Genomic DNA, 8,833 nt, shown 5'->3' with positions numbered 1-8,833 from the left:
GGAGGAGAGAGAGAGAGAGAGAGAGAGAGAGAGAGAGAGAGAGAGAGAGAAGCAAAACCAGTGTCCCAATGCTGAGAATGCCTGGCGTCCGACAAGACACAGTTCTAAGGCTCCAAGGCCCTCTCTATGTCACAACTGTGTGTCCCAGAAGACCAGTCATGCATCATTTTATGTGCCACACAGGTGTGCTGGTGGGGGGGGGGCCCTTTCTCAGTCTCATGAGGGATGTCCTAGTCCTGTGCTGCAATACCAATGGGTCTATACTTGCTGGCAGGAGGAGTGAGCTGCAAAGGGCCCAGAGGATTTCATCTGTTAAGTGTCTGGATGTAGACACCTGCTGCACAGAATTTGAAAAGATTACAGCAAACATGTAAAAGGTGCCCAGTTCCTTTTGACTTTGACCGTATCCCTGTTCTCTCCAGACCTTCGTTTGTGCTGTGGTCCTGATCTTCAGAGCCTAACAAGCCTACAAACCACAAAGTCTGCAAAACCATCCTCTGACAGCCATGTGCTACTTTGAGGGATGTGGCTGTATTAACGGCTGAGTAACATTCCAATTTGGAGTTTTGGAGCAGTTCTAAATGAAAGCTGCTACCTCCACCTCCTTAGGACTACAGGAGATCAACACCTCTCCTCTCACCTCGTAAAACTCTGACCCTGCTTCTCTTCCACTCAGGGACGTCTCACGTTAGCAGAAGCTTCCTGATGTGCTGGCAAAGAAAGCCATCCATCATTACTTGAGTCTTTCTATTTTTCTTTCTTTCTTATTGAAAACAGATTCTTCTCTCATACAATACATCCAGGCTACATTTTCTGCTCCCTCCACTCATTCCAGATTCTCCCCCACTTTGCCTGTTCTGCAGAGCCATTCCCCTTCTGCTTCTCTTCAGAAGGGACCAGACCTCCAAGAGGAAAAAGAAAAAAGAAAAAGAAAAAAAAAATCAAACAAGACAAAACAAGACACAATAAGACAAGAGAAAGCCCTCATATTGAGGCTGGACAAGCCAGCACAATAGGAGGAAAACAGTCCCAAGACCAGGCAAAAGAGTCGGAGGCAGACCTGCTCCTGCTGTTAGGAGCCCTATAAACACACCAAGTTCACAACCACAACACATATAGAGATGGCCTGGTGCAGATGCATGTAGGCCCTATACTTGCTGTTTCAGTCTCTGTGAGCTCATGTGGGTCCTGTTTGGTTGATTCATTGAGCCATGTTCTCCTGGTGTCCTCTTTTCCCTCTGACTCGTACAGTTTTTCATTCCCCTCTTCTTCATGGTTCCCCGAGCTCCTAGGATCTGATGGAGACATCAGATTTAGACTCTTCGCCATATAAGGTCTGGCTGGGGGTCTCTTCATCTGCTTCATAGACTGCCAGGGAGAGCCTCTCTAATGACTACTGGACAAGACACCACTCTGTGAGTATAACAGAATACCATTAGAAATATTATTTATTTATTTATTCCTGTTGGGTTCTACCCTAGGTCTCTGGGCTGTCCAGTCTACTGTTCTTGGCCATCCAGGAAGTGTAGGACATGGGTTCCTTCTCATGTCATTGTCCTCAAGTTAAACCAGACATTGGTTGGCCACTCCCACGCATTCTTTGCCACCATTACCCTAGCACATTTTGAAGGGAGGATGTAAGCCATAGGTTTTTTTTCTCCCAGCTGAATTGGTGTCCAGGTTTCTCTTTGAACAGTTTGCAGAGTATTTTTCCTCACCAAAGGGACTTGAACTAGGAATGAAGACTCCATGCAGGCACCAGCACACAAATCATATTCTTTTGTCAGAGGCAGGAACGATCCATAAATAAAAGGTTCTTATCTTTGGCCTCTAGACCAAGTGTGGAAGTGACACACTTCAGGCACTAAATAGTGTTGTGATGAAGCAGAAATGGAAAAGGGAGACAAGACACAGAGAAGTAGATTTAAATTATGTTCAAGAAATCTCAAGTTTCAGGGTAGGGTCCTCCTTACTACTCAGGCTCTCTTAACATCCTTGAGGGCAGACCTCATTCCAAACCAACCAGCCACAAATTTGGGTCCATGGAGTCTTTCGGGTTTAATGATTTTGGAGATCAAGTCCAAGAGCTTATAATAGCTACAAGTACATAATACCTACAAGAATTGTTTTATTATAGCATAAAGACCCAGATCAGGAATAGACAAAGAAAGGGACACAAGGAGTAGAGTCCGGGACTGTCATAGTAGGTGGCAATTCAGAATGCCGCAGCCCAGGAAATGTATCCCAGTTTCAATATATAGCAACATTTAAAGTTTTGTTTGACCTGCATGATGGATTGAGTTTCTGCTGGCATCTATGACCTTTCTCCTCTCCCCAGAGCTCCACAACTCTTCCCATGTCCCAAACCTTTAATTCTCTAATCACACAGCTCTTCTTTCTGGTATAACTGGCTCCTGTCACAAGTATCCCTCTGTGGTCGATCGCATCCTCCACCATCTCTTTATCTCAGATTCTCATGCATGGTCTGAGATCCCATCATGAAAAACAGACACTTCTATCATCGGGCAATGGCAAGACTTTCAAGATTTCTCCTGAGAAGCTAAGACAGAAGCCACACCTCAGCTTTCGTGTGGTGAATTCCTCAGTGAACACAGCGGATGAGTGGGTTGACTCATTGCTCCTGTAAAGTGAAGTCAGGTTGTGGCACCCTCCTGGCTAGCTTCAGCTGTCAACTTGACAGCACAGAGTTTATTCTCATTTGGATGTCAGAGGTAGTCTCAAATGGGGCCTGGATCCCATTGGTCTATGGGCATGTCTGTGGGAGCATTTTTGTGCGCTGCCAGGCCTTCCCACCAAGGGCAAGTGAGCAAATTGAGGGTACCAGAGTTCATAGGAGAGGGAGTCCTTGCTCTCCCCCACATAACCGTGGAGAATGAGCTGTCCGTTGGCTTGATCTGAACAGAGGTCTAGGCTTACTGCATGCATTGTCTTTGGTTGGGGTGCAGTAGTTAGTATAGCTCCCCCCTGCCCTCCCTGTCCAGATCCATGTGGGAGCATTTTTTAAAAATTGCCGATCATTATAGAAAGCTTCATCCCATTGTGGGCAGTGCCACGCTGGTCCTGGGTTGTATAAGAAAGACTGCTGGGCTTTCTTATAGCCAGCGACAAGCCAGGACGCAGTGTTCCTCCGTGGTTTCTGTTCCAAGCTCCTGCTTTGGTTTTCTACCATGATGGTGGACTATAAAAATGCAAGATGAAAAATCTTTCCTCTCCATGTTGCTTTTGGTCAAGGTGTTTACCAAGGCAGAACAGGCCTCAAGCGAGGGAATGGATGGTGAGGCAACTTGTGGCCACTAGCCATGGTGCCGAATTGTGTGCACCCATGTTTTTCTCCCCTCCTGAGTAAGCGATGTCTCCTAAAGAGGAATAGAGAAATGTTTAGTCAGTCTACCCATTCCAGTGGGTTACAAGGGGCTATGAATCCATGGTCTACAGTTCCAATGCCATGCCACTGAAAACGGAAATACCTCATGTCAAGGTAATGAAACACAGCGGAAGCACTCTCAAGCCTTTGCAATACAGTGGTGTATGTGCCAGAGAGAGGGTGGAGAAGTGGCAAAAGGGGAGAGAAAGAGAAGAGCGAGGTCAGAAAAAAAAATAATCGTTAGGTTATCCGTAAACAATTAGCATTTGCATTTACATTTTAATGTTCGCCCAGGTTTGGTTTGATCACTCAGACACCCTGACTTGAGATGGTCAGTAGTCTTGTTCTGCTCTTTTTCTTTTAGAAGCTGCTGCAGTCTGTCTTTGAGGCTAAAGCACAGCATGAGGCTAAGCTGATTTGTGTTTTCTCAGATTCTCCAGGTGGTAGAGACTGGGTAGCTTATTGGACTTCAAAGGGCTTTCTCTTCATGGGAAGGAAGTGCGGGGAGTTAGGATGTTACCCCGGAATAGGAAGGGACCGAGGGGATGCTTCTCTGAGATCACCTGGAGCCACGGCAGGAAGCGGATGAGTAGCTCTGCGGATAATGGGTTAGAGGCAGCAGAGGTTAATTCTGGGCATTTTGTATTCCTCTCTCACTTCTCGGTTCTTTGAATCAGAGAGACTATAATGTTAGACTACTCGTCCTTTGCTCCAAGAAAACTGCTTTTAAAGTACTTCCAGAGGAGGTGAGTGCAAAGATCATTATGCACAGATTCAGAAAAGCCACGCTTGAATGAAACTGCCCCACTTGCTAGCTGTGTTATCCTGACTTAGTCTGCTAAATGTTCTATCTGGGTTTTCATATATACATATATACATATACATACATATATATATTATATAGGAATACAATATCTATCTTAAAGGCTTATTATCAGAGTTAATGAAATAATGCACATAAAAATGTGTAGAGCCTTGTCTTTTACAGAATATTCAGTTCTCTTGTCCTTGCCTTGACTGATTCTCTTTTCCATACCACTACATGATTTAAAACTACTTACCACTCAAAGGCTTTCAAGCAGTGACTTTCACAGAGAATTCTGCATTGTCTCTAAAAGTCTCACTCCCCAGCACACCCAAGTTCTGCTTAATTGCTTCCTTCCTCCCATTGCTCTCTGTATAACTCAGTTTGAAATTTAACCCTGTTTGCCCCTTGTCAAGGGACTGTGCCTAGGGGGGGTTAGCTGTTTCTGAGGAATTGTGCAATTTAGGAAAATTAAGTTTCAGACCAGCCATGTGGCTCTGACAGCTTCTACTGCTCAGTACTTAGCAATAATGGAGAAAATGCCAGTAAAAATGACAAAATGGCAGAGCCTTGACCCACCAGGTAATTGTATATTGAATATGTCTTGGCTCAAACCAGGGATGATTTTACTTAAATGAACTAAGGGCAAAACTGCTTGTTATAAGTCATATAAAACAAGCCCCATGCCCAGAGTAATTAAAGATGCAAACTAGCTGCAAAGATTTTTGAAACTGGAAAATGAATACTTCTGGCTTTTGAGGGCCAAGGAAAGGAGAGGAGACAGGATGGCTCTGCTTAATGAGTGATGTCAGGTTTCTCCATTGACACCAGAAAAAGACAAGCAGTCATTCAAACCCAGCTCTCCCTCCCTCTCCCTCTGTCTGTCTGTCTGTCTGTCTGTCTCTCTTTATACATACATATATATATATATATATATATATATGTGTGTGTGTGTGTGTGTGTGTGTGTGTGTGTGTGTGTGTCTGTATGTGTGTGTGTATGTATGAAGAGAAAAATATATATTGAAAGAATATATATGTATAAATTAGAAAAGACTAGAGATATTGGTTGTGTGGTGCACACAACAGCCATTATCATCCTGCAAATGCACTGAGAGGGGTGGAGAAAGTGAAGAATTTGAAGGAGATAAGTACAAAAGCACAGAGTGAATTTGTGCAGGAATAAGGATTAAAGCCGTTAAGTGGTTTAGTCACTTGATCCCGCTAATCTTTGTTCTCTAATGTGAGAAATGCATAGGCTTTAGGAAGAGAATACTGCAGGCTCTTATGCGAAACCAGGCCGACTGTCATTGTGTAATCCACCCATATTTGCACCCTATCTCTTCAGTAATCAGAAATAGGCAGCTAGGGAAGGCGGGCAGAGAGATTAGCTCTCCATTTCCCAGCACATTGTTTTTTTTGTGTTACAGCATCTTTAATTACTGAAAAGCAATTCACTGAATAGCACCCTGGTGGCTTGAAAGAGTTAATGCACTTTCCAGAAGTGCCTCACCTTCTCCTGGGGAGCAGCTTAAGAGCAGAGAGAATCTGGCTCAATAAATACTTAACAACAAGAATCAACTGATAAGGGTCAAACTCCACAAAACAAAACCGAACCCATGGTCCATTTAGTCCAGCGCCTTCTCACTAAATCCTTCTCACCATAAAGCACTATTTACCTGGTGATTTCCATGAATTGATGGCCATTCTTCCTCAATCCTTTGAGGTCAGGTCAATATCCATTTTTATCCTACTCATTTCACCCACCATCCATCCATCCATTCAGCCATCCATCTCACTGAGCACCTACTGTGCAAGGCTCTGTTATAAATAAGAAACAGTCTCTTGCTGTAGGAAAACTCCATGAAAAGGGGGAGTAAGGTAAGATGAAGGAACACAGCCACCCCTAGGAGAGGCCTGAGGAAAATCTGCTTTACAGGCATTGGAGAACCAGTCTCCCCACTCCCTGCATTAGTGCTCCCTGTATGTGCTCCTCCTTGATGGTGCATTTCCTTGATCATATTAGGCTGTAATTTCCTTCCTTCCTCCCTCCCTCCTTCCCTCCCTCCCTCCCTCTCTTCCTGCCCCCTCCCTCCCTCCTCTCTCTTCCATTGTTTTTCCATTCTTCTATGCTGTAGACTCTTTAAGGACGAGGTCTCTCTCTGATTCATTCATCTTTTTTGTTACCAGTGTCTAGACCAACACTGGCAGGGAGAAAATAATAATAGTTGTTCACTGATAGATAAAAAATGAAGTTATAACATTTTTGCTGGGGACCTAACTATATAAGACATTGCTTTAGTCTATGCATGTATAGTTGCATTTTATCTAGATATTTTGAAGAGGAATAGTTGAGGATGGTCATAGAATCCCAATGAGTCAGACAAAAATTGGAATTTGTATGCATGGTATTTGTATGTACAGAACTCTTTCAGAAGTGGAAATATAACTTATATGTGTATACACAGACACATATACATATATGCTATATATAATTTTCATTGGCTTTCTGGCTTCCCTATTTACTTCATATCTTATATTCAATCCATTTCTATGCCCTTTCAGTTGTACCACCCTTAATCTTTAAATGTGTGTATTTTTTTTTTCAGTCTTCACAGGCTCTACTTTGATACACATCACCATCATCTCCTACCTTCTTTACAACAACTGATCTGGTCCTGGTAGATTCCAGTATTATTCTCTCCTCTTCCAAGCTCATTTTGTTTACCTACTAACATAACCACTTCAGGATTCTCTGACGCAAGACTGTGAGTACATCACAGAATTCATTCCTTCCTCTTAGCCCCTGTGGCTCTTGTTACCCTAGGTGGGAGTATTCAGTCTAACCCAAGTCTTATCCCTTTTACTCTGTGTGTTCAGCTAAGTTCCACCAGTGAAAGCTTCTTTCAAAAGTCCCTTTTGTCTCTTTCTTTCTCTTCCCTTCCAAAATGTACATGGACAACAGACAGGTAATTTATTGTCCTTTGTTTTTTGTTTTTTCACACTAACATAGAGATTCCCCATTGTTGCACTGTTGTTGCCCTTTTTGTTTCATGGCAAATTCTGTCTCTCAGTCTCTGTCTCTGTCTCTGTCTCTGTCTCTGCCTCTCTCTCTCTCTCTCTCTCTCTCTCTCTCTCTCTCTCTCTCTCTCTCTCTGTCTCTCTCTCTGTCTCTCTCTGCCTCTCTCTCTCTCTCTCATTCTCAGTTTCTGCTTTGTTTTGTTTTTTTGAGACAAAGTATCATTATGTAGCCCTGGCTATAAGATAAGGATGATGCTGGCTTCTAATTCACAGAAATATATCTGCTGCTGCCCCTGAAGTTCTGGGCTTGAAGGTGTGTGCTGGCATGCCCTCTTTCATTTTATTTTTCCTTATGTGTATGTGTGCCCATGGACCAGAAGAGAATTTCAGATGCCCTGGAGATGGATTTACAGATGGCTGTGAGCTGCTCAATGTGGATACTCAGACCCAAATTTGAGTTTTCTGAAGGAACAGCCACATCTTTTAACCTCTGAGACATGTCTCCTCCAATCTGGTAAGTCAGGCTTTCTTAATAACATATTCTCTGATAAATCTCTGTCTTTTATCAGAAAGTATGAAAGATCTAACACTTAGGATAAATAAGTAATAAAATAAGACAATTACTGAAGGGTAAGACAGATGAGGAGTATCTGTGGTACATCGAGCAGACATTGCACTTCAAGGATGGACACCTCAATATGCTTCTGGGTGATGGTGGTGGCCTTACTAACCTCATCCACACCAAATAACCACAGCTTCTGTCAGGCATCCTAGGCATCTCTGAGAAGACCATAAACTGAGATCCACAACCTCTACAAGATGATGGATAGTGGGACACTGGGGGTGTCTGCCGTCAATGTCAACAATTCTGTCACCAAGAGCAAGTTTGACAACCTCTATGGCTATTGGGAGTCCCTCACCAATGGCATCAAAGAGACCATAGGTGTAATGATTGTGGGAAGGTGGTGGTGGTAGCAAGTTATGTTGATGTGGCCAAGGGCTGTGCCTAGGCTCTGTGGGGTTTTGGTGCAAGAGTCATCATCACTGAGATTGACCCATCAATGCACTGCAAGCTGACATGGAGGGCTATGATGTGACCACCAGGGATGAAGCCTGTAAAGAGGGCAACACTTTGTTACTACTGTATGCTGTGTTGATTTTTTTAATTTTAAAAATATATTTTATTAATTTACTCATATTACATCTAAACTGTTATCTCATCCCTTGTATCCTCCCATTCCTCCCTCCCTCCCATTTCCCCCTTATCTTGCCTGGCACTTTGAAGAAATGAAGGATGATGCCATTGTGTTTAACACTTGACACGTCTGTGTGGAGATTGATGTCAAGTGGCTCAACGAGAATGCTGTGAAGAAAATGAACATCAAGGCCTGGGTGGACAACTACTAGCTAAAGAATGGGTGCCATATCATCTTGCTGGCTGAAGGCCAGCTGGTCAACCTGGGTTGTGCCATGGGCCATCCCAGCTTTGTGATGAGCAACTCCATCACGAACCAGGTGACGGCACAGATTGAGCAGTGGACACAATAGATAAATACCCTGTTGGGATTTACGTCCTGCCTAAAAAGCTAGATGAGGCAGTGGCTGATGCACACTGGACAAGCT

General features: G+C 43.6%; 1 pseudogene across 1 annotated transcript; it reads left to right on the top strand.

The window, feature by feature from the left end:
• The first annotated feature begins 3,445 nt into the window (after window positions 1–3,445).
• LOC311589594 (adenosylhomocysteinase-like) lies at window positions 3,446–8,398 on the top strand (annotated as a pseudogene). The gene is made up of 2 exons: window positions 3,446–3,499; window positions 7,840–8,398. The product of its transcript is annotated as an adenosylhomocysteinase-like (transcript).
• The last annotated feature ends 435 nt before the right edge of the window (window positions 8,399–8,833 follow it).

This window comes from Acomys minous (genome assembly GCF_964271855.1).
Source record: "Acomys minous genome assembly, chromosome: 18".
NCBI lineage: Eukaryota > Metazoa > Chordata > Mammalia > Rodentia > Muridae > Acomys > Acomys minous.
Note: the sequence above shows the minus strand (reverse complement) of the source record. Positions and strands in the feature narration are given on the sequence as shown.